General features: G+C 35.2%; 1 pseudogene; it reads right to left on the bottom strand.

Annotated features, from left to right (window-relative positions):
• Positions 1-287: 287 nt before the first annotated feature.
• Positions 288-27,737, bottom strand: LOC103013747 (flotillin-1-like; annotated as a pseudogene).

The following is a 27,737-nucleotide window of genomic DNA, read 5'->3' as shown; positions in this document are numbered from 1 at the left end:
AGTCTAATTTGACTAGAAATTTAAAGTTAAATGAGTTGGGGTGGGGTGAGATAATCAGAAGGCTGGCATGGGGCCCGCAGGGTACTGGAAGTCTTGACAATGTAGAGTTGGGAAGGGGAGAAACTCTTCCGCTCTGAGGCAAGGCACAGACAATTTGGCAAGGAGAGATGAGGGTGGAACACCAGCTGTCAAGGAACATGTTCAGAGAGGCCAGTTGAAGTGCATGCAATAGGGGACCATTCAGGCAACTTGAGCCATGACACTAGGCATCAGTGAAATTTGAGGCCTCAGGCTGTTTGCAAGTGCTCGTGGTCTACCTGGGAGCTGCTGACACCTGTGAGTCTATCCACACTCTCAGGGCAGTGGCTCAGGATGTTCAGTACTTCACAGGTCATTCTGGCCACTCTCATGGCTCCACTTCCAAGGGATGCCAGCGTGACCTTATTGGTTGATGTCAAAGGACCACTGGTCTTTCCTGCCACCTGGGGCACCTTCTCTAGCAGCATCAGCTGAGCAGTCTCCTTGACCAGCTGGAAAGTTACTGCTTTCTTGGCCACCTGCTTAGATTTGGCCTGGGACTCTGGCCTCTAGGGCAAAGGCCTCGGTCTCCTCATGCATCCATACAGAAACATCTTCTGCCTCTCTCTGTGTTACCAGCTGAGAATTATCTGTATTGACTAGGTGTTTCAGGCTTGCAACGCTGGGCTCCCATTGTCCTCTTTTTTTTTTTTTTTTTCATTAGTGTTAATTTCTTTATTTATTGAAGTATGGTTAATGTACAATATTATATAAGTCACAATATAGTGATTCATGATTTTTAAAGGTTATACTCCATTTATAGTTACTATAAAATATTGGCTATATTCCCTGTGTTGTACAATACATACTTGCAGCTTATTTTACACATAATAATTTGTACCTATTACTCACCTGCCTCTATCCTACCCCTGCCCTCTTCTCTCTCCTCACTGGTAACCACTAGTTTGTTCTCTCTATATATGTCTGCTTCTTTTTTGTTATATACACTAGTTTGTTGTAATTTTTAGATTCCCCATATAACTGATATCATACAGTATTTGCCTTTCTCTGTCTGACTTATTTCACTTAACATAATGCCCTTCAAGTCCATCCCTGATGTTGCAAAAGGCAACATTTTATTCTTTTTATGGCTGAGTAGTATTCCATTGTGCGCATGAGTGTCTGTGGGTGTGCATGTGTGTATGTGTGTTTGTGTATATATAACATATCTTTTTTTTAACTGGGCTGAAATTTATTGATTTATTGATTGATTTTTTAATATCTTTATTGGAGTATAATAGCTTTACAATCGTGTGTTAGCTTCTGCTTTATAACAAAGTGAATCAGCTATACATATACATATATCCCCATATCTCCTCCCTCTTACGACTCCCTCCCACCCTCCTTATCCCACCCCTCTAGGTGGTCACAAAGCACTGAGCTGATCTCCCTGTGCTATGTGGCTGCTTCGCACTAGCTATCTATTTTACATTTTGTAGTGTATATATGTCCATGCCACTCTCACTTCGTCCCAGCTTACCCTTCCCCCTCCCCGTGTACTCAAGTCCATTCTCAACCTCTGCATCTTTATTCCTGTCCTGCCCCTAGTTCTTCAGAACTCTTTTTTTTTCTTTTTTTTTTTTAGATTCCATACATACGTGTTAGCATACGGTGTTTGTTTTTCTCTTTCTGACTTTCTTCACTCTGTATGACAGTCTCTAGGTCCATCCACCTCACTACAAATAACTCAATTTCATTTCCTTTTATGGCTGAGTAATATTCCATTGTATATATGTGCCACATCTTCTTTATTCATTCATCTGTCAATGGACACATAGGTTGCTTCCATGTCCTGGCTGTTGTGAATAGAGCTGCAGTGAACATTGTGGTAGATGACTGTTTTTGAATTATGGTTTTGAAATATGCCCAGTAGTGGGATTGCTGGGTCATATGGTAGTTCTATTTTTAGTTTTTTAGGAACCTCCATACTGTTCTCCATAGTGGCTGTATCAATTTACATTCCCACCAACAGTGCAAGAGGGTTCCCTTTTCTCCATTGTCTCTCCAGCATTTATTATTCGTAGATTTTTTTATGATGGCCATTCTGACCAGTGTGCGGTGATACCTCATTGTATTTTTGATTTGCATTCCTCTAATGATTAGTGATGTTGAACATCCTTTCAAGTGTTTGTTGGCAATCTGTATATCTTCTTTGGAGAAATGTCTATTTAGGTCTCCTGACCATTTTTGGATAGGGTTGTTTGTTTTTTTGATATTGAGCTGCTGCATGAGCTGCTTGTAAATTTTGGAGATTAATCCTTCATCAGATGCTTCATTTGCAAATATTTTCTCCCATTCTGAGGGCTGTCTTTTCATCTTGTTTATAGTTTCCTTTGCTGTGCAAAAGCTTTTATGTTTCATTAGGCCCCATTTGTTTATTTTTGTTTTTATTTCCATTTCTCTAGGAGGTGGGTCAAAAAGGATCTTGCTGTGATTTATGTGAAAGAGTGTTCTTCCTATGTTTTCCTCTAAGAGTTTTATAGTGTCTGGCCTTACATTTAGGTCTTTAATCCATTTTGAGTTTATTTTGGTGTATGGTGTTAGGAGTGTTCTAATTTCATTCTTTTACAGGTAGCTGTCCAGTTTTCCCAGCACCACTTATTGAAGAGACTGTCTTTTCTCCATTGTATATTCTTACCACCCTTATCAAAAATAAGGTGACCATATGTGCGTGGGTTTTTCTCTGGGCTTTCTATCCTGTTCCATTGATCTATATTTCTGTTTTTGTGCCAGTACCATACTGTCTTGATTACTACAGCTTTGTAGTATAGTCTGAAGTCTGGGAGCCTGATTCCTCCAGCTCCATTTTTCTTTCTCAAGATTGTTTTGACTATTCAGGGTCTTTTGTGTTTCCATACAAAGGTGAAAGGTTTTGTTCTAGTTCTGTGAAAAATGCCATTGGTAGTTTGAGAGGGATTGCATTGAATCTGTAGATTGCTTTGGGTAGTATAGCGATTTTCACTATGTTGATTTTTCCCATCCAAGAACATGGTATATCTCTCCATCTATTTGTATCATCTTTAATTTCTTTCATGAATGTCTAATAGTTTTCTGCATACAGGTCATTTGTCTCCTTAGGTAGGATTATTCGTAGGTATTTTATTTTTTCTGTTGCAGTGGTAAATGGGAGTGTTTCGTTAATTTCTTTTTCAGATTTTTCATCATTAGTGTATAGGAATGCAAGAGATTTCTGTGCATTAATTTTGTATCCTGCTACGTTACCAAGTTCATTGATTAGCTCTAGTAGTTTTCTGATAGCACCTTTCAGATTCTCTATGTAGAGTATCATGTCATCTACAAACCATGAGAGCTTTACTTCTTCTTTTCTGATTTGCATTCCTTTTATTTCTTTTTCTTCTTTGATTGCTCTGGCTAAAACTTCCAAAACTATGTTGAACAATTGTGGTGAGAGTTGACAACCTTCTCTTGTTCATGATCTTAGAGAAATGGTTTCAGTTTTTCACCACTGAGAACGATGTTCACTGTGAGCTTGTCACATATGGCCTTTATTATGTTGAGGTAAGTTCCCTCTATGCCTACTTTCTGGAGGGTTTTTATCATAAATGGGTGTTGAATTTTGTCTAAAGCTTTTTCTTCAGCTATTGAGATTATGATATGGTTTTTCTCCTTCAATTTGTTAATATGCTGTATGACATTGATTGATTTGTGTATATTGAAGAATCCTTGCATTCCTGGGTTAAGCCCCATTTGATCATGCTGCATGATCCTTTTAATGTGTTGTTGAATTCTGTTTGCTAGTAATTTGTTGAGGATTTTTGCATCTATGTTCATCAGTGATATTGGCCTGTAGTTTTCTTTCCTTGTGACATCTTTGTCTGGTTTTGGTATCAGGGTGATGGTGGCCTCATAGAATGAGTTTGGGTGTGTTCCTCCCTCTGCTATATTTTGGAAGAGTTTGAAAAGTATAGGTGTTAGCTTCTCTAAATGTTTGATAAAGTTCGCCTGTGAAGCCATCTGGTCTGGGGCGTTTGTTTGTTGGAAGATTTTTATCACAGTTTCAATTTCGATGCTTGTGATTGGTCTATTTATATTTTCTATTTCTTCCTGGTTCAGTCTCAGAAGGTTTTGCTTTTCTACGAATTTGTCCATTTCTTCCATGTTGTCCAATTTATTGGCATATAGTTGCTTGTAGTAATCTCTCATGATCCTTTGTATTTCTGCAGTGTCAGTTGTTAGTTTTTCTTTTTCATTTCTAATTCTATTGATTTGAGTATTCTCTCTATTTTTCTTGCTGAGTCTGGCTAATGGTTTATCAATTTTGTTTATCTTCTCAAAGATCCAGCTTTCAGTTTTATTTATCTTTCCTATTGTTTTCTTCATTTCTTTTTTTTTTTTTTTCTTTTTTTAGTTTTGTAAATGCCATTTTTATTTTCCAGTAACATCCTCCGTTTTTACCATAGTTCTCTACTTGGCAAACTCTGACTCAGTATTTTTTGGACACAACATAATAAATCTTGCCTGAGCACACCCACATCTATTACAGCACACATCACACTGCAACATTAATGTTCACATTTCCACTAGTGTACAAAATATTTATACATTATATGTCTGTGCATTTGTATAAGTAATGGGGGTAAAATGGTATTTATCTCACTGGATTTAATGAAGATTAAATGGGTTAACTATGTAAATTCCTCTGAAGAGTGGACTACAAAGTGCCAGTTTTGGTTATTACTTTTCTCCTTTAAACTTTGAGCTCCTTAAGGGTGAAAACTGACATTATTATATCCTCAGTAGCTAATGCAACTTTGGCACATAGGATTGAACATTTTTGAAAAAATTATCCAAATGTTTTAATTTTATAAGATTTAGAAATGTAAGACAAGTGAAAATCATATACATTTTAGCTTATATAGCCAAAAAAGTTACGTCATAAGGGATATTTTAAAAATTCAAGACATAAAACCTATCACAAAGGTATAATACTAATGTATCCCTAGTAGAAAAAAAAAACACCATTAGTCCTAAATTCCAACAATATTATCAAAAGATTCTTTTTTATTTGTTTTGTTTGTTTTTTTATACTGCAGGTTCTTATTAGGCATCAATTTTATACACCTCAGTGTATACATGTCAATCCCAATCGCCCAATTCAGCACACCACCATCCCCACCTCACCGCAGTTTTCGCCCCTTGGTGTCCATATGTCCATTCTCTACATCTGTGTCTCAACTTCTGCCCTGCAAACTGGCTCATCTGTACCATTTTTCTAGGTTCCACATACATGCATTAATATACGATATTTGTTTTTCTCTTTCTGACTTACTTCACTCTGTATGACAGTCTCTAGATCCATCCACGTCTCAACAAATGACTCAATTTCGTTCCTTTTTATGGCTGAGTAATATTCCATTGTATATATGTACCACAACTTCTTTATCCATTCGTCTGTTGATGGGCATTTAGGTTGCTTCCATGACCTGGCTATTGTAAATAGTGCTGCAATGAACATTCGGGTGCATGTGTCTTTTTGAATTACGGTTTTCTCTGGGTATATGCCCAGTAGTGGGATTGCTGGGTTATATGGTAATTCTATTTTTAGTTTTTTAAGGAACCTCCATATTGTTCTCCATAGTGGCTGTATCAATTTACATTCCCACGAACAGTGCAAGAGGTTTCCCTTTTCTCCACACCCTCTCCAGCATTTGTTGTTTGTAGATTTTCTGATGATGCCCATTCTAACAGGAGTGAGGTGATACCTCATTGTAGTTTTGATTTGCATTTCTCTAATAATTAGTGATGTTGAGCATCTTTTCATGTGCTTCGTGGCCGTCTGTATGTCTTCTTTGGAGAAATGTCTATTTAGGTTTTCTGCCCATTTTTGGATTGGGGTGTTCATTTCTTTTTCATTTATCTCTGATCTGATCTTTATGATTTCTTTCCTTCTGCTAACTTTGGGGTTTTTTTGTTCTTTTTTCTCTAATTGCTTTCAGTGTAAAGTTAGGTTGTTTATTTCAGATATTTCCTGTTTATTGAGGTAGCATTGTATTGCTATAAACTTCCCTCGTAGAACCTCTTTTGCTGCATCCCATAGGTTTTGCATCATCGTGTTTTCATTGTTATTTGTTTCTAGGTATTTTTTGATTTCCTTTTGATTTCTTCAGTGATCCTTTGGTTATTTAGTAGTGTATTGTTTAGCCTCCATATGCTTATATTTTTGAAACATTTTTTACTGTAATTAATATCTAGTCTCATAGCATTGTGGTCGGAAAAGATACTTGATATGATTTCAGTTTTCTTAAATTTACCAAGGCTTGATTTGTGACCCAAAATATGATCTATCCTGTAGAATGTTCTATGTGCACTTGAGAAGAAAGTTTATTCTGTTGGTTTTAGATTGCATGTCCTATAAACATCAGTTAAGTCCATCTTGTTTAATGTATCATTTAAAGCTTGTGTTTTCTTATTTATTTTCATTTTGGATGATCTTTCCAATGGTGAAATTGGGATGTTAAAGTCCCCTACTATGATTGTGTTACTGCCATTTCCCCTTTTATGGTTGTTACCATTTGCCTTATGTATTGAGGTGTTCCTATGTTGGGTGCATAAATATTTACAATGTTATATCTTCTTCTTGGATCGATCCCTTGATCATTATGTAGTGTCCTTCTTTGTCTTGTGTAATAGTCTTTACTTTAAAGTCTATTTTTTCTGATATGAGAATGCTTCTCCAGCTTTCTTTTGATTTCCATTTGCATGGAATATCTTTTTCCATCCCCTCACTTTCAGTCTGTATGTGTCCCTAGGTCTGAAGTGGGTCTCTTGTAGACAGCATATATACAGCTCTTGTTTTTGCATCCATTCAGCCAGTCTATGTCTTTTGGTTGGAGCATTTAATCCATTTACATTTAAGGTAGTTATTGATATGTATGTTCCTCTTACCATTTTCTTAATTGTTTTGGGTTTGTTATTGTAGGTGTTTTCCTTCTCTTGTGTTTCTTGCCTAGAGAAGTTCCTTTAGCATTTGTTGTAAAGCTTGTTTGGTGGTGCTGAATTCTCTCAGCTTTTGCTTGTCTGTAAAAGTTTTAATTTCTCCGTCAAATCTGAATGAGATCCTTTCTGAGTAGAGTAATCTTGGTTTTTCTCTTTCATCACTTTAATTATTTCCTGCCACTCCCTTCTGGCTTGCAGAGTTTCTGCTGAAAGATCAGCTATTAACCTTATGAGGATTCCCTTGTATGTTATTTGTTGTTTTTTCCTTGCTGCTTTTAATATTTTTTCTTTGTATTTAATTTTTTATAGTTTGATTAATATGTGTCTTGGCATGTTTCTCCTTGGATTTATCCTGTGTAGGAATCTTTGCATTTCTGGACTTGATTGACTATTTCTTTTCCCATATTAGGGAAGTTTTCAGCTATAATCTCTTCAAATATTTTCTCAGTCCCTTTCTTTTTCTCTTCTTCCTCTGGGAAGAGAAATAATTTGAATGTTGTTTCATTTAATGTGTCCCAGAGATATCTGAGACTGTCCTCAATTCTTTTCATTCTTTTTTCTTTATTCTGCTCCGTGGTAGTTTTTTCCCCTATTTTATCTTCCAGGTCACTTTTCCATTCTTCTGCCTCAGTTATACTGCTATTGATTCCTTCTAAGAGTTTTAAATTTCATTTATTGTGTTGTTCATCATTGTTTGTTTGTTCTTTAGTTCTTCTAGGTCCTTGTTAAACGTTTCTTATATTTTCTCCATTCTATTTCCAAAAGTTTGGCTCATCTTTACTATCATTACTCTGAATTCTTTTTCAGGTAGACTGCCTATTTCCTCTAGATTTGTTTGGTCTCATGGGTTTTTGCCTTGCTCTTTCATCTGCTATGTGTTTCTCTGTCTTCTCATTTTGCTTAACTTTCTGTGTTTGTGGTCTCCTTTTCACAGGCTGCAGGTTCGTAGTTCCTGTTGTTTCCCGTGTCTGCCCCCAGTTGTTAAAGTTGGTTCAGTGGGTTGTGTAGACTTCCTGGTGGAGGGTACTGGTGCCTGTGTTCTAGTGGATGAGGCTGGATCTTGTATTTCTAGTGGGCAGGACCATGTCTGGTGGTGTGTTTTGCGGTGTTCATGACCTCATTATGATTTTAGTCAGCCTCTCTGCTAATGGGTGAGTTTGTGTTCCTGTCTTGCTAGTTGTTTGGCATAGGATGCCCAGCATTGTAGCTTGCTGGTCATTGTGTGTAGCTGGGTCTTAACATTGAGATTGAGATTTCTGGGAGTGCTTTCGTCATTTGATATTATGTGGAGCTGGGAGGTCCCTGGTGGACGAATGTCCTGAACTCGGGTTTCCCACATCAGAGGCACAGGCCTGACACCTGGCTGGGGCACCAAGAACCTGTCAGCACACAGCCAGGTGAGTGGGGTGTTTCTTGTCTTTTGGGAAGTCTGAGGTCTTCTGCTAGCGTTCAGTAGGTGTTCTGTAGGAGTTGTTCCACATGTAGATGTATTTCTGATGTATCTGTGGGGAGGAAGGTGATCTCCACATCTTACTTCTCCATCATCTTGAAGGTCTCCCTCACCACATCTTCTTTATTCATCCGTTGATGGACACTTAGGTTGCTTCCATATTTTTGGCTATTGTAAATAATGCTGCTAAGAACACTGGGGTGCATGTATATTTTTGAAATAGTATTTTTTGGTTTTTTTGGATATGTACCCAGGCGTGGAATTGCAGGATCATATGGTAGTTCTATTTTTAGCTTTTTAAGAAACCTCCATACTCTTTTCCACAGTGGCTGCACCAATTTACATTCCCACCAAGTGTGTACAAGGGTTCCTTTTTCTCCCCTATTTGGCCAACATTTCATTTCTTATTTCTGTTCTGTCATCATTTGAATTAGCTTCACCAGGTCAATTTCTTTTATCCTATTTGAGCTAACTGGAAGTTTACTTTTTCATTCAACGACTTTAACTAAGATTCTAGAAAGCATCTTCTGATATTGATTTCTTCCCTGCTTCCTACCCTTTTTTCAGTGCATAGGCCTCTTGTTACAAAAATACATCGTGAATTGAAAACAATATAAGGGAATCAATAAAGCACTTAAATGGGGAAAAAAACCCACACAAGTGTATTCTGAACTCGAATCTCTAGCTCTAGCAAGGCCCTTTCCTGCTCCTGCACTGCCCCCTGCTGGGCTGCTCCATCACCTGCACCTGTGCCTCCTGCTCCTCCAGCTGCTGCTTAGTCTAGGCCACGTGAAGCTGATTGGCCAGGTCACCCTGTGATCAGAGGGTGTTGACCTAGATGTCATACTTGGCCTTCTTCAGCTAGTTGTCCCTCTGCAACTTGGCCATCTCAATCTCACTCAAGTACTGAGCAGACACATTTTTCTGCCTGGTTTGGCCTTCGGACTCCAGTATCTCTTCACCTCCCTTCCTCAATCTGAGCATCTTTCTGGACTTGTGCTGTTCGAGCCTTCACTGAGGAGTGCAAATAGCTGATCATCATGAATGTCCTTCAGGGTGTAGCTAACCACACTGATAAGTCTTACAGAATTCACAAAAAAATGGTTGTTGTTATTACAATAAAAAGTTTAAAGTCTTATTCTTCTCATTGAAAGGTCTGTGTTCCAGTGAATAAATCCCCCTTTAAACATGAGTTTCTTAGTTTTTCTATTACCCTGAAACAGAAACAGCTTAATTTAACTGATTTCAAATTTTTCCATTAATATGTTTTTCTTTTTAATTCAATCAAGGTGATTTTTGTATGATAGCTCAGCATATTACTGTTTAATTTAGTGAACTGAATACTCTTTATACTTCTTTTGGGGTGCTCAATTATGTTATTATATTTTGGACATTCTGTGTGATAGATAAACCGCCACATTTTTAGTATTCTTTGTTTCAGTTTAGTGTATGAGAAAAACCTTCCCCAATAACATGATCGGATCCTCACATTCTCTCTACACCTTGGTGTAAAATAACCACACATTCCAGAATGAAGAGCCTCCTGTTCCTCCTCTCTCTGCACTCATCTTGTACAGAGAAAAGCTATAATTTCTGACAATGTAAAATAGTAGATTTGAAGGGGCCAGGATAGGTCATTAATTGATAACTACAATGAGCTTTTGTACATAAGTAACACAACTTGATAAAAATCTGGGAGTAAATTACTCCGAGCTAAAACACAGAAGTCAAAAAGTACATGAAATTAGTCAATGAGAGAGGAAGAGTATTCTTTTAAGTTTATTGATCACATATGTAGAGGCTACAGTATATATCTTAGAAATAGTACTTCAGAGGTAATTAATATAAAATATTGTTCTCTTGTTCATTATTATCTTTGAGGTTTAGAAATTTTTCCTTGGAACAATAAGTGGTGAGATGTCAACAGATACATTTTCTATGCAACATTTTTATCCACTAACTATATTAGAAATACATAATTTTTATATATATATATTACAGTATCTGCTGAAGTGGCCTATATTACTAAAACAAACAGACAAAAACCATGAGTAAGTTCTACAAGTCTAGAATGAAATACTAAGATGTAATTGACTTTCCTGTACATATATTTACTAATGGAACAGGTAAAAATTTTTTGTAATTAACTAAAATGATGAAAGCCCTTAAGGGCATTTATTTAAATCAAGAAATTTAAAGTGTGTTACTGTATTATGATTTCTCTGGTCTCTGTTATCTGAATGTCTATTGATTAAATAACCTGATCATTTAATAAGTATTATTTTGCCCTTTTAGTGACACGTAAAATAGCCACATGTGCTATTTGCTAACACAGAGATGATGTTAATCTGAATAAATACTCACAAAGATAACCAGGAACAGAATTCAGGCAAACAAAATTTCTCTCCCTATGATAATAATTATGCTCTCATAATTTGCAATAGCCCAAGGGCACTTTTTGATAACATGCTGAAATAATCCACTTAAGAATTCCCAAATTAGCCTACAAATCAACTTTTAACAAAAAACCTGCCATCATAATGGATCAGATAATAGCCCACACTGGGACTTTTGTATGCCCCACTTTCAGTCAGAACACATGTATTAAACTTTTCCTGTTGCAATGAAGATGCTGTGAATTTAATTAAGGACCAGGGTATTACAACACAGCAATGTGTTTCAATTCTAATCTAATATGATTTATTTCCAAAAAAAGCTGGACATTTGGTCTAGTCATTGATTAGATTGGATCAAGTGGGAAGGTATTTTAATTACTCATTGTTTGATTTGCCTCCTTTCTTGGTGGTCAAAAAGGAATAACTATAATATTAATGATAATAAGTAATAATAATACAATATGGCTACCTTAGAAAAAATAATTTAGGATATATTTCAATATTGTTCTTACATTTTATACAGTGAGAAACTAAAAACAAAATGCATTAGAGGCAATAATATTTGAAATAAATAAGAAAAAATAAGAATATATCATTATCTCTTATTAAGAATCAAATGCTAGAATTAAGATAATTAGAATATAAACCTTTATATTTAATAAGACTTTTAGGTAAAATATTCCTGTGAAAAATGTTTTCTAATTGAAATAATGTGTATAATATATATTATTATTAGGGGAATCTATATTTACAATCAAATAAAATAAAAAATTTATTGCCATTCTTTGAATAGCAGCAACTCAGGTTTTTTTTTTAATCTAAACACTTTGCTGTTACATATTTTCATCAGAAAAAAAAAAAAAAAAAAAAAAAAAAAAACTACAGAAAAAAACCCAAAAAAACTAAAAAACAAAAACCAAAGCACATGCACAAAAAAACCCACCTCAGTTGTTTACTTTTATTATGCACCATGCATTGTGTCATTAATAACCATCTAATGCTTGGCCGGGCAGCCAGGTTGGTCAAAAATTTAAACATATACTTTCAGTATGTGGATGTTTTTAGGCTCAGTGAAAGACACATTTTTTACAAGAATGATTTAATGGGAAAATAAGATTTCTGTGTCCCCTTTTTTTCCTAATTTTTTTTTCAATTTAAGATGTGTATCTGTAACCTATACAGTTTATGTCGTTACATATTTATTTTATACACAAGTATGCTATTGAGCTCTAACAAGAGATTCTAATGACTTCTAATTTCCTCTACATGAAAAAAGTCTAATAAACTATGCTTTGAAATATTTCCCAGTTTCGTGAAATAAAGTTTCTGAAAGCCAATCGGTGCTTCTACCTAAAATAACTAGAAAAGCCAACAAAATACAGATCTGACCTGTTTGAGGGAGACAGAAATCTAACAGTGCAGATCAAAATGAGAGGTGCAAAGGCATAGAGCAGGAGAAATCTTGGAATAGTGACCTGGGTGCTATAGCTGCTTCTACTCTAAGAGAAGTTCCTAATTCTCATTAAAGCAGGAGGTTGAAGATCCAGATCATAGCCCAGAGGGTAGTACTGTGACTGGACAAAGATGCCACAAGAATTTCTGGTGAAGATTTGAGGATTTCAAAGACATAACTATTTATCTCTTAATACATTTGCTAAAGCCTAAAGTTGCTTGAAATCATGACTAAAAACATCAGCAAAATGTCACTGACAAGTAAACAGGATATTTTTGAAAGCTTCATTAGGCATATACTAGAGTTAAAAAAAAAACACTAGAGCAATGGTCCACAAAATATAAGAGGATTATAGTTGAAAACCCTGGAAACCCAAAGACAAATCAAAGGTAAACCTAGATTTATAAGGATTTCAATCCAGACTCAATTCAAGACAGACCATAATTAATGAGACTAGTAACCACTCTACTTTCCTAAAAGAAGGAAATGTTAATCATTTCCAAAGGAAGATAACAGTATCTGAAAATTCTAAAGACTTTTTTTTTCCCAAATGTTACCATCGTCAAACTTTTCTAGGCTCACATATATACACACACATAAGCATAGAAACATCATGGACCATTTGACTGGAAATGAAAGACAAAAAAAATAGAATTATACTCACAGATGATTCAAGTATTGGGGTTACCTAACAAGGACCTAGAATAATTCTGATTAATATGTTCTAGAACATATAAAAATATGAAAAATAGAAAAATGCATAGATAATTTAACAGGAATCTATAAAGTGAATTTTTAAAACTCTAGATGTTCTAGAACATACAAAATCGAGAACTGTAAAATGAATTTAACAGTAGATTATATACAGCAAAAAATAAAGAGAGAGACAGAGTGGTGAATTGGAAGATAGGTCAATTGAAAGTGTCCAAATGGAAGCACAGACAATAGAAAAAGAAAGAGAGACAGAAACTATTCTTTCTTGCAAAATATAATCTGCTACTCTTCAGCTAAATTTCTCTTAACAGGTGTTTTATTTCCTCATCCAACTCTCAATTTAACTGATACTTGGGGGTAATAAGGGATCTCATAGATCTGTACAACAGTTTTGTTTTTTGTCCAATTGCCTCCAGTGGAATGTCTATATTAATATAAAGACATAACCCAATGAATTGCTTTGAGGCACAATACTTTGTTCTAAATGCTTACTTCTTTTGTTAGGTGTTATTTTGGTCAGAGGATAAGCAGCACCTGATGTAGAGCTGTATCTTCTCAGTTAGGATCCATTTGCAGCCACTTCAGGCTACTGTTAACTATTTCCTGATTCATCTTTACATCATTTCTTTATTATTTCTGAACAGTATTTTACTGCATCAGCATCTTTAGTTTATGGCTAAGCCCACAAACTTATATAGCCCAAGCTCCACTGTGCCTACTCATTTCATATAGCCAAATAGCGACCTCCAAGGATCAGAAGGAAATCCACCTTTGAATTCTAAACCCCAACTGAATAAGCAACTGTTTTTTTTCTTTCCTGGGGTTGGAAGAAGCTACATGATCAAATTTAATTCCCCTGGCATATTCTGCACAGTAATTTCTGTGATTGGATTCCCTTTGGAGTGTTGTTTTAATTTATCCAACTAAGGAGGGTTCATTTGCTTGGCCATAAGAAATAATTCTTTGGTCATGTCACATGCTCTTAAATATTCAAATATCACCTCCTGGGGACAAGATTTAAGTTTTCCTGTACAGCCACATATACTTCCCTAATTCTGCCTATTCAAAGTCTTATTCTTCAACTTCTGTAGTCAAATGGTGGTAGATTACCAATTTAAATATGGAAATGAGATTTGGAAGCTTCCATTGTTAAACTAGCTTGCTTTGTTTAATAAACATAAGTTTTAGACCATTCCGCCAGCAAAATAATGAAGTCCTCTGGGGTTCTATTGGTTCCAAAAGGCGAGCTACAACCACCTCATGGATAAAATATGTCCCCCTAAAAATCATCATTAATGATATATTCGTATATTATTATAATATATCCCTAATTGTGTTGCTTGCACTGCAATTGTCTGCAAGTCTCTCAGAAACCCCTTTTTGCTCTGAAACATTCACAGGTTCAGATTTATTTCTGGTAACTTTTGTGTAGATGTTAACAAGATCCTCATGTGATATATATGTGTCTACCAAAATCCAAAAAGTCTCCTATAGTGCTGTAGCACTTTATTGTTAGAAGAATGAAGTAAAACAGTTTGTACACTGTATTGTTTATGGAATGTCTTCTGTGACCCATGCTCAAGCTATTCCTAATAATTTAACAAATTAATCTGGTCCTGTATTTTAGATGGTATAATTAACCATTAGTCATGTATCCCACTGCATATTGTACAGATGTTATAACAATTAGTCATATACTTTATTCTATTTCCCAAAATTTCTTGGCTATCTTTTCTGAAAAAGGTAATGCTATATTATAATCAATGTAGTTAATCAACTTACTTTTGATGGCAATCAAGTCTATGCCTCATTTCATTAGGTCATTAACAGTATACTGGAAAATTCAGACACCTTATGAGAAGAGCAGTTATTAATCTCCTCAGATGTTTCCACCAAAAATCAATCAATCAATCGAGAGATAAAGTAAAAAAAATAATGAAAGAAAGAAAGAAAGAAAGAGAGAGGGACAGACAGGGCAAAGCAAGGAAAGAAAGGAAAAAAAATTTAAAAAAAGGAATATGTGCTTGGCTTTCTTCAAAATTGAGATAGAACATAAAAGGAAACCTTAGCCAACTCTACAACATCCTAACAGTCAATTTTATACTCTAGCTTGTCATCATAGCAGGCAGCAGATGCTATTAGAGAAACTATGTAATTCAAGTCATAAGAGTGAGCATTTACTTTTCAGGAACTATCTAGTTTTCCTAGAGGGCAGTGGGAACTCTTGTAAGTGGAGATATTTTGAATCTAGTATGCCTACTTCTGTTATTCTTCTTTGAATACAAAATTTCTGCTTTCAAAAATTCCAAAAAGTTTTTTATTTAGCACAATAATAAAACAAAGTTTAGACTTTCCCAATATCCAACTATAAGTATTCAATGATGATTTATTGCATTTATGGTCTCATTCATTCCAATTGTGTCTTCTGGTACTGGTGACGTTACCACACCATGGTACAGGATAATATATATTTTCACCATAACATTGGTGACATCTGCCATAGTATGAATTTACATTCCAGATTTTAGTTTTAACCATGTGATCATATCCCCTTGTCTTCCAGTATATGGGGTATCAATATCTATTCCCACAAAAAGTTTTCTTCTCTACCCAGCCTGTTTAACTTTAATTATAGTATACAATCTTGGAGCCCTTGATGGAGATTTAATGAAATTTTATTGATCCTCAAATCATATCTTTCATCCTCTATTACTACCACATTGAAAGATTAAGTTTCTTCAGTACCCTGTTCTGATATCTTGGTGTGGTGTGGTGTGTGTGTGTGTGTGTGTGTGTGTGTGTGTTTCTCCTTTAATGTGCTTGAATTTAAATGTATCTGAGATGAGATAAAGGGAACATATTTGGCAGGTTCTTTTAGCTGCTGTGCTGCCTGCCAGGGGTTGGTTTTCCTCCATCCAGATGGCAATAATGTGCCACTAGCTTTTTGTAGCAATCACATCAATCTCCTCCTTTTTAATTATTTCATTATTGATTAAATATATATTGCCCCTCAATTTAGCATTCTTATTTCCATTATCATTATTTTTGCAGCAACCATTCTCCTTTTAAATGACTCAAACATCGTTAATACCCTTAAAGACCATGTTTTCATAGTAAATAGCATGTTGGCCCAGGTTCTAGTATGGTCTCTTGCTCTCTTAAAAGGAGAGTTGAATAAAGGTCCATGCATGGGGTGATGGCTACTGATATCACAGCTTCTACTACTGGTTAGATCAGAGGCATATCATTTGTCTTGCTTCATTACTCATCACTGCACATTCCATCTTATGTAATTGGTAGCTACAACTGTGTTACTATTGTAACAAATTACCAAAACTTAGTGTCTTAAAAATATGCTTATTATCTTACAGTTCTGAAGTCAGAAAAGCAAAATGGGGTTTATTTGGCCAAATTCAAGATATCAGTAGAGCTATACAGTAAGTCGCTTACATACAAACCTTCAGGTTGTGAACTTGCAAAGATGTGAACATGCGTTCATATGTCCAATCACATAAGTTAGTTCACGTGTCTAGTGTACTTGTCACATGTGTGCATCCTCTACAAGTCATTGTGCTTTTGTATACTTTACTGTAATGTACTGTACTGCATAGAGTACAGTAATACAGTATCTTTATTTCAAGCCCAGGATGTCTGGAAGCAAGCATAAAAACAGCGGTGATATAGCTGATACTGCTAAGAAGCGCCAAGCAGTGACGATGGAAACAAAAGTGAAAATAATTGAGGGAGTGGAGCCATGCAAAAAGATAGCTTGCCCTCTGTCTCCTATTGCTGATGATCCTTCAGCTCTACTATCTCCCACCTCCTCTCCCTCCTCCAGTCAATAACTCTTCTTGCCTGCTCACTCAATGCCAATCCCTGTATGCCAGCTGTTGTACTGTACTACTGTATTTTTCAAGGTTCTGTACTGTAAGATTATAAATGTTTTCTTTATTTTTTGTGTTTGTTTTTTATGTATTATTTGTGTGAAAAGTATTATAAACCTATTACAGTACAGTACTATTTAGCCAATTATTTTAGTTGGGTACCTAGGCTAACTTTGCTGGACTTATGAACAAATTGAACTTACGAACATGCTCTCGGAATGGAACTCATTCGTATGTAGGGGACTTACTGTACTCCTTCAGGATGCTCTAGGGGAGAATCTATTTACTTCCCTTTTCCAGCACTGGAAGCTACCTGCATTCCTTAGCTCATGGCCACTTCACTCCAATTGACATCTGCTTCTATCATCATATTTCTTTCTCTGATTCTGACCCCCCTGCTTTCCTCTAATAAAAACCCTTGTGATGACATTATTTCCACTCAGATAATTCAGGAAAATCTCAAGGTTCTTAACTTAATCTGCAGATGCTTTTGCCATACAAGGTAACATAGCCACAGATTTAGGAAACTATAGAAAAGGCATCTTGTGGGGGAGGAATGTTATTCTTCTTGTCACAGTTTCAAATATGTCTCAACCTTCTCTTTGTTTGATTTTGTTTACTTTGCCTTCCATGTCAGTGGATGTATTACCACTTAAGAGACTGGAAGCACCAAAAAATAATATCTCAGAGCCATTTTCTACTTTTTATGTCCCCCTTTATTTGCAATCTACCTGCAATGCCCATTCTGCTTTTTAAGGAGCAGTGGTCATAGGTTTGGATGGGCAATCAGATTCATGAGAGTAAACAGGCTTCTCTCCATATCAAGTGTACTTAGCTAAAAGCTAAGAATATCAATATTCTCTGAGGGTGAGGTAACCAACATAGAATAGCTAAAGTCTAAGACCTGTAGTGGCTATTTCCAAAGGCCCAGATATCCTACAGTCTAGATGTGTGTAATTATGAGAGATTAACATAACTTGAGGAAGAGGTCCGCTCAAAGAAGCCATGGTTTCCTTTCAGCAATTTTCCTTAGCAGCTCACATTATTCCCTCAAGGCTATGTTACTAGCTAGTTGCAAAATTCTCAAGGGATACATAATAATGTCCATTTTCTAGTGCAGCTGCATCTCACCATATCCAGTTATTCATTACTTGATAAACAACATTGACAATGAGATACAGATGCTAATTCAGTACATAGCCCTGGGCTGGATTCTCATTTATCATTGAGCCAATACAATCAAATTCCTAATAGTTCTCTGAGTTGATGTTTTAAGATAGATTTAGTCAAGAATTGACTCCTCAGGTATCCTTGATGTTGAAGGAAAGACTACCAAAACAGTTATACCCTTTCCTTCTAGTATCTTTCAGCAGATTTTGGAAATGTGTGTTCATTATCATTTCAAATATTGGCTTTCTGTATTCTCTCTCCTCACATTCTTGAATTTCAATTACCCATGTTTTAGACTTTCACTGATTTCCACAATTCTCTAGTCTCCTCTCTCTCTCTCTCCCATCTTACATGTTCTACATTAAAAAAATATTCTAAATATTTTATTGAAGTTAGTTGGTTTACAATGTTGTGTTAATTTCTGCTGTACAGCAAGGTGATTCAGATATATATATATATATATATATATATATATATATAATTTATTTATTTATGTATTTATTTATTTATTGTTTTTCATATTCTTTTCCATTATGGTTTATCACAGGATATTGAATATAGTTCCCTGTGCTACACAGTATGACCTTGTTGTTTATCTATCCTATATATACTAGTTTGCATCTGCTAACCCCAAACTCCCACTCCATCCTTCCCGCACAGCCCCTTATAAGTTCTACTTTTGCTGTTACTGACACTCCTTTCACTGAGGGATGGGGTCTATATCCCCCTCAACTGAATCTGAGGTTGGCCTTGTGGATTGCTTAGAACAGCGGTCCCCATCTTTTTTGGCACCAGGGACCGGTTTTGTGGAAGACAGTTTTCCCACAGACTGGTGTTTCAGGCGCCTGCTTTCACCCACCTGCTGCTCATCTCCTGCTGTGCGGCCTGGCTCCTAACAGGCCGTGGACCACTACTTGTCTGCAGCCCCGGTGGTTGGCGGCCCCTGGTTTAGACCCTTGGGGTATGGCAAAAGGGATACTCTGTGGCTTTTGAGGACAAATCATAAAAAGTACATAGATTCTACCTTCCTCACTTTAAAGATATTTGTCCTGGGAACGCAACCACCATCCTATGAGGAAGAAAACTTGGGGAGTCTACATGTATAGGCCCAGGTGGTAAGTTAACAAGGTTCTTCCCACTGTCAGCCAGCATCTTCCTTCAAACATGTGAGTTAGAGAGCCTTCAGATGATTCCAGCCTCCAGGCTTGGAGTCCTCCCTCTCAGGCCTCAGATATCATGGAGCAGTGATAAACGATCTCCATTATGGCCTTTCTGAATTCTTAACCAGTGTTATTCAGGAGCATAATAGATAACTGTTTTATGCTGAAATTTGCTCACAGTCTTGAGGTAAACTTTGAAGTAATTTGCAACACAGCCATAGTAACTAGAATAGGAGATGGTAAGAGAATGAAGGGCTGGCTACCTCAACTGGGTGAATGTGTACTTCATCTGAATGTGAGGAATGGTGAATAGCAAATTCTTTGGAAAGGTGTCATAAGTGTTGGTGGGAGTGGGAGCCTGTGTTGGGGGAATCATGGGATCATAAAATTTTCTCTGTCTCCTACATCACAAAATATTTGCCATTACCTTGGCAGATCCAATTACACCAGGAGAGAGACTGCACTTATTCTCCAGCAGAAGAAGACTTTTTCTCAGGACACTATTTCAATTTCTCAGAATAAAACAAGAGTAGGCTGAAGAGTGACCTTCCTTCAGAGCTTAAACTAGAATTGATGATATGTGCACCCAACTTCCTAGTGGTAAAGGCAATCACATTATATTTTAATTTCCTAATACTACTCCTTCCAGAAGCCAAACCAAAAAGAAAACTCTGGTAGGTCTATTCCTGAAACTTGCCCTGTGGATAGCCAGTACAGATGGCTTAATCAGAGACTCTCATTCAGAACGCCAAGTCTGTATAATGATAGGTAAAATATAGAAAATTAGGGGAAGTTGTCACAGAAAGTAAGGAAGCCCATAAATGGAGAATGATGCTGAGAAAGGATACCATCACTCTCTTCAAAGAGCTCATATAGGAATAAGAGAGTATTCAGAGTTGTTTCTCTCAGTTGTGGTGCCAATTCATGGCCAGTTCTCAAAGACACCCCTGATTTGTTATCATTTTAGAAGAATTGAATGGATTCAAGCTATGAAATTTACCCAACAAGTATATTTTGATGATTTGAAGGAAAGACATCAGACTGTGTCCAGCGATATTCTACTTGAATATAGCAGTGTAAAAATTTTCATTTAGGTTACATTTTTATTATTTTTTATAATTTTGATTCTTGTTCAGCCTGGAGATAAATCTTCCCTCTAAGCTTGACTGGATTTACTCTGAATGGCAGATGACATCTGATGCATGTGTTGCTGTGAATCAGAATGACATTCTGTTTAGACAATTTTACAGGTATGAAGGACAACACATTTTCTGGGCGACATAATTCTAATAGGCAAATACATTATACTTAAATTGCTTCAATGCCACAAGTATTCAATGGACACAGCACTTGTAGAGGCTTAATCAACATGTGCCCCGATTCATAAGAGGGCCTTAGGGATCTTGGGAACTAGGCTGAATGTATGGATCCAAAGGACGATTTATTATCTAGAGGTTTGGGCACAATGATGATGACAAGGTAAGTCCAGGAAGGAGATCTTAATGTCATTCACTTCTAGAAAATTGAACATGTTTGGTAGTTAACCTAGTAAGCTGATAAAGCTAAATGCAACTATTTCAAATCTAATAAGGCATTAATCTCATTGAAAATCTTGGAGAGGGTGTATATCTTCATTAAAAAAAAGATTTTTTTTAACAAGCATGTTAACTTCAACATGCTCTGATGTGTTTAAAAGACATGGCTGGGAGGGCTGGAGGCTCAGGATAATGAGGTCAATGTTGGGGAATCCTATGGTCTTATGATCTTATCTATCATTAGATAATGCAAAATCATCACTACCATTGTTTTATTTACTGCTACATATTCTTGGCCACTGTGCCTGGAACTTCTGTTTTCTCTGGTACAATTATTTGGAACAGCCAGATTAAGGAACAACATGTTGACTCCATTTAAGGTAGGTGGGTGACTTTGGAAACATGCATCAAAGAAAACATTGTCTTTGTAGCTTAGTTATAGTTATATTCCAGATAAGATGGAACTTAGAGTTTACAGAGCAGTGATCTCTAAGGTTTCTAAGTTAGGAAAAATAGAGTATATGGCAAAGAATATTTTTGCTTAGTTTTTTTCTCCAAGAAGAAATAAAACAATTAAATTAATAGTAACTAATATGTGGTATGTTAATCATTATATTAATACTTATTCAACAGCTCTATAGGGTAACAAAATTATTTATGGTCCAAATGTATAGTCAAATAAGAATATAAGTCTAGAGAATATGATCCTCCAGAAAAACATATATTTTAAATAGTTCACTTAAAATTCAAACTGATATATTATACACAGAGACTAATAATAGAAGGAGGAAGAAATAAATTTAGCTTTGGGAAAGTAACACACAGTTAAATGCTTCTATCAACATCTGCAGAAATTTGCAAATAATAGTAGGTAAAATTTTATGAAAAATAGACCAGTTAGTAAAGGAATATCAGAAATCTCATCAGGGATATCTTTAATGTGTTTGAGGCTAAAATTCTAATTTTGTAGACTTTTTTTCCTTTAAGAATTGTTTTTAACTGTCTGGATAAACTATAGCAAAGATAACAAGGATTGGGGTGGAGGTAAACTGGAAAAAATGGATTAAAAGAAGGTTCTAAGGTCTTTATTCTAGTTTCAGATGCGAGAAGATTTTGCCTATGTTTGTATACATTGTATAACCTTTACTCATGGAATTACTCAGGGCTGACCTAAATCTACTTTATCCAAGATAAGGGAAACTTTGAACAAAGACTATATGCAAATCCAGCCATTGTGAATTCCTTGTTGATATTTTTTTTTAACATCTTTATTGAAGTTTAATTGCCTTACAATAATGTGTTAGCTTCTGCTTTATAACAAAGTGAATCAGTTATACATATACAATATGTTCCCATTTCTCTCCCCTCTTGCATCTCCCTCCCTCCCACCCTCCCCATCCCACCCCTCTAGGTGGTCACAAAGCACCGAGCTGATCTCCCTGTGCTGTGCGGCTGCTTCCCACTAGTTATCTATTTTACATTTGGTAGTGTATATATGTCCATGACACTCTCTTACCCTGTCACATCTCACCCCACCCCCTCCCCATATCCTCAAGTCCATTCTCTAGTAGATCTGTGTCTTTATTCCCGTCTTGCCACTAGGTTCTTCATGGCCTTTTTTTTTTTTTTTTTCCCTTAGATTCCGTATATATGTGTTAGCATACTGTATTTGTTTTTCTCTTTCTGACTTACTTCACTCTGTATGACAGACTCTAACTCCATCCACCTCATTACAAATACCTCCATTTCATTTCTTTTTATGGCTGAGTAATATTCCATTGTATATATGTGCCACATCTTCTTCATCCATTCATCTGTCGATGGACATTTAGGTTGCTTCCATGTCCTGGCTATTGTAAATAGAGCTGCAATGAACATTTGGGTACATGACTCTTTTTGACCTATGGTTTTCTCAGGGTATATGCCCAGTAGTGGGATTGCTGGGTCATATGGTAGTTCTATTTGTAGTTTTTTAAGGAACTTCCATACTGTTCTCCATAGTGGCTGTATCAATTTACATTCCCACCAACAGTGCAAGAGTGTTCCCTTTCCTCCACACCCTCTCCAGCATTTATTGTTTCTAGATTTTTTGATGATGGCCATTCTGACCGGTGTGAGATGATATCTCATTGTAGTTTTGATTTGCATTTCTCTAATGATTAATGATGTTGAGCATATTTTTTACTGAGTAATGCGTAACTGGGAAGGATGAGATGCAGCTTGCCTGGGGAAAGGAAGCAAGTCACAGTTCCCCAAGTGGGCTATGTGACTAAGCCAAAAGGATCTTATGTGGATGGGTTTCTGGAGCTGAGATTGTCTACCAACACTCAGTATTGTAAACACCCACATCCAATATGGAAAGACTGGGACGTCAGACGCTATGCATGGGAGTCAGAAGATCGTTTCTGTGCTGTTACTGAACATTCTTTGATGTTTCCTCTTTTGTATCTTTTCTTAAAGCTCAGTAAATGTGGTGTCAGATGAAACTATTGTTTTTTTGAATTGTATAGTCAAGCTGAATTGAATACTACTGCTGTTAATATAGCAGAATGGGTTGTGTGATCAATCCATGGAATAAAGATTGTCTACCAGTCATAAATCAAATAATTACAAAAATATAAAGACATTATAGCAAGACAACCAGAAATCAAGACACCATCTTAAAACAACTCAGAAAAAATATATGCATCACTGTCAAAGGAGATGTGACATGGCTGACAGCAGAGTTTTCAAGAATATCAACATTTATTTCAAGTAACATAGATCATCTACAAAAAGTGGTTATATTTGCTAGTCCATAAAGCAAGTACCAACAAATTTCACCATATTATAATTATTCACAGTATGATATCTGACCAAATTGACCATAGACTGGTCAATAAACCAGTCTCAACAAGGTTCAAAGCACTGAAATCATGCAGAACATTATATATTGTCATATAATTTCAAAAAGAAAAGTAATAGCTGATATTTTAGTCATTTAGTTAAATTGATATGGGGGAATACTTTGTCATGATGGAAATATTCTTAACCTAGATTGCAGGGACATTTGTGTACTATGTATATAAACTCAAATCTTATAGCTATAAGGACATTTTTCAGGTCAGTTAAGCCCTCAATTCCCCAAACATGGTTTTACTCTGAGTTCATAAAGTGTTGAAACTTAAATTTACCTACAATGTGATTTTAAATATGTAAGTATCTAGAGTGGATAGAATACTTTATTGATAAATAAAATGTAGTATCATTTAGAAATATTGATGACATAAACAAGCAGAGTTTTTTTCCAGAATTAGTAATATGCTTAATAGTTTTACATGTCTTATTATAATGGATGATATCAATCATTTAAATTGAAATAATTGCCATTATTTGAGTACATTTAGTTAAATTTAGAAATAATTATTGTCCTTTTAACTTTTTATTATGGATTTTTTTTCTTTCAAACTTAATAATAGAATAAGAGAGAAAAGTCAGTAAGATCATTTTTAAGAATAAGAATTATTCAGAATGATGCAACATGAGAATGATTCCAAAGGAGAATTCTACTTTGAAAAAGTATAGATTTAGCAAAAGGGATCTGCAAAATTTCAAATAATTTTGAGAATAGGCAATCAAAAGAGAATCTTAGAAAATAAAGAAATTATTCCTGTAGATTAGCCGTCTCTGGGTGTTCGGATAGTAATATGGGTTTAGAGAAAAAAGATAGGGAGGAACAGCAGAGTTGATGCTATTTTAGAGCAAGTGTGACAGTTTTTCAATTCTCTAGGGACTCTTGCCAGAGACAAAAAATATAGCAAACCCCAGCTACACATCAACAACTTTAACAATTATTACCAATTCGACAGGTTTTTTTTCATTTGTATTCACCTACACATTTATGTATTTAGTTTTATATATATGATAGTGTGTATAGTGTAATGATAGTGTATCATTCATTCATTTGCCTATTTCATTTAATTACCTTATTTATTTAGGTCATCTATTTGTTTTTGTTGTAGTATTTACAAAATATATCAGCAGGATAATATTCAATAGGCTAAGACTAAGTCTCTGAAAGGTAAGAGCTTTTGTTTAAACATACACTCTGTGCCATTATCATACACAAAATTACTAAAATAATTTGTTAATATCATCAATATCCAGTTCATAATCACAGGATACGAGAAAGAAGTCTACATATTAAAATTAAATTATATATATATTAAATCATTTTTATTTTCTAATAATCCCTCTTCTTTTATTTTCCAAAGCCATTAATTATTGAAGAATCAGGCCATTGATATTGTAAAAGTCCCCACTTTATTAATAATAGGCTAATTAAAAAGTAAAATTTTTTGAAAGATGTAAACATCCATTATACAACGTATATCTAATGATGTCACAGAGCTTTAAAATACTAAAATTATAACAAAAGAATCTACTGAATTTTAGTACAGAATATTTTATAAAGTAGCAATAATGCACTAATAGCCTCTGAGGTATATCAAGGAGCAAAAAGAAGCTCACGTGTAAAACTAAGCTACTGAGATTCAACTATTTGCAGTTATTGTCATCACCCAACCAGATAAGAAATAATTGTCAACACTGCCAAAATTTAAAAATATTATATGAATTAATAAGGGAAACATATTGCTAGCATTCACAAACAAAGGATTATTAGTTACTTTTACTGTACAAATTCTGTTTAAATTCAATATAAAAATGAGATTAACAAAAGCAGGGAAATTAGAAGATTTCACATAACATTGGAGGTAATATTTAGAAGATCTGTAGAATTCTAATTATGACAATATAAAATGTCAGCTTCATGCTAAATATTTATATAAATTAGGAGTCCTTCAAGTGTTCTGAAAATATTGAACTTTTCCTTGCATAAAGAAGTAGAAATATTTTAAGAATATATCTTAGTACCTAACTATTTTATGGACTTTAAACAGGGTAGCCATATATTTTATTGTCCAAATCAAGATAAACTATGATTTTATAAAGTTTTATAAGATGACCATATGGTTTGTTATCTAGTGATTGATTGTGGAAGGGAATATTCCCTTAGATTTAAGAAAAAACTATAAATTATATTCTTAATTTGTTTTCAGTCTTTTAAATTGAGCTAAATCTTCACATTCCTAAATTAACCATTTTAACAAGAACAATTCAGTGTCACTTAATACACTCAAAATGGTGTGTAACTACCATTTCTACCTAATCCCAAAACAGTTTTATCATCTCAAAAGGAAACCCTATACCCATTAAGCACTTGATCACCAGCCCCTTCCTCCAGCCCCCAGAGGTCACCATTTGAACACGTGGAAATAACATGAATTCTTGTAGAAATTATTTCCTAACATAGGAAATGTTTGAAAGAATATTATACATTTAAAACAATTATATGATAACAAGGAAAATAAGAATTTTGCAAACTGTGTAAATGATACCACATAATGATATGCATTATGATCCTTAACAAGGTGAGAAAACTCTAAGAATTTTGCCTCAGTTTTATAAAAATGTACCATTAGGTGATAAATGATTTAGGTAAGCATCCACATTAATGTATTTGTTATAAACTTATTAATTGGAATATATATGTATATGTATATCTATAAATATGCTATAATTTACCAATTGTTTTCATTAGTATTCTCTAACTTGATGTCCACAGTAATCATCTGTGGTAGTTGTGACACTTTCATTTTTGATATCAAAAGTTTATTCTGGGACATATCCAAGGACACACATATAGGGGGTGGTGAAATAGGGACTAAATTCTAGATACCCTGCCTTAAATTTAGTGATCTTTGACTACAGTATATTATACTTAGTATGTGCATATGTAGTATATACTTGTGTGTGTTTTCCAGCAGTTTAAACTGGAAAGTTAAGCTTCATATGCATATTGATGCATATGAAATATGCAAATAACTACAACAAATGCATCAGTACAGGGAGCTCCCTAAGTTATCACCTCACCACTTTGTGAAATACTTGAAAAATAATGAAAATCTGGATCATTATTTTGTGTCACAGTGTTATATTCAAGTGTTTCCTTTAAAATTCATATGGAATTTCTGAAAAAAAAAATTTGAAAAGAGTTAACGCTTAGCGGGTATGAAATTGTTAGAATTTACTTCTTAAACATATAATCCAGTAAAAAAACATGTTCTTAGAGAAATGACCTTAGGATGGCCAAAGTCCAAAGCAAGGAGAATAGTATATGTGGATGGGCACTGGAGTGGAATGACCGGGGAAACTGAAAGCAATTTTGGGACTCAACAGAGTCATCTATACTTGTCATAATCAATTCCTCTTATTAATTTCATCTCTAAATCTTCTCTCATTCATATTTCACAATAATACCATTGAAATCGCAGCTCTAAAACTCACAAATGATCTCCATGTTGCTAAGTCCAATAATCAGTTTTAGCCCTTGTGTCCTCATCTTGATTTAACTATTAGCCATATATGAACAGGGTGGCCAGAAGGGTCTTTTTAGAAATCTTAATTATATAATGTAACTTATTGCTTAATTTCTTGCAATGGCTTTACATTTTACTGAGAGTAGTAAACAAAACCATATTAGGCCCTACATAATTTAGCCCATGTTTACCATTCTGCTCTCATTTCCTAATACTTTCTTCCCTTGTTCACTCAATTCCAGACACAGTACACTCTGTTTTTCCTTGAATGGAGCAGGCATACCCTATAAAAAGTGTCGAACTTGGTGACCCCTTAGTCTGGAACACGCTTCCCGTATGTATCTGCATGGCTGATCTCTCACTTCCTTCAGTCTTTGCTGGGTTTTAATATTCTCTACAGGACCTTCCCCAGTCACAGAATTTAAAAGGACACCCTGTTTCTTAACCATCAATATTATTTATTACCTTTTTCGGATGAGTTTTTTTCCGTAGTACTTGTCACCACCTAACATTTTCTGCAT

This window comes from Balaenoptera acutorostrata, chromosome 18 (genome assembly GCF_949987535.1).
Source record: "Balaenoptera acutorostrata chromosome 18, mBalAcu1.1, whole genome shotgun sequence".
Lineage (NCBI taxonomy): Eukaryota > Metazoa > Chordata > Mammalia > Artiodactyla > Balaenopteridae > Balaenoptera > Balaenoptera acutorostrata.
Note: the sequence above shows the minus strand (reverse complement) of the source record. Positions and strands in the feature narration are given on the sequence as shown.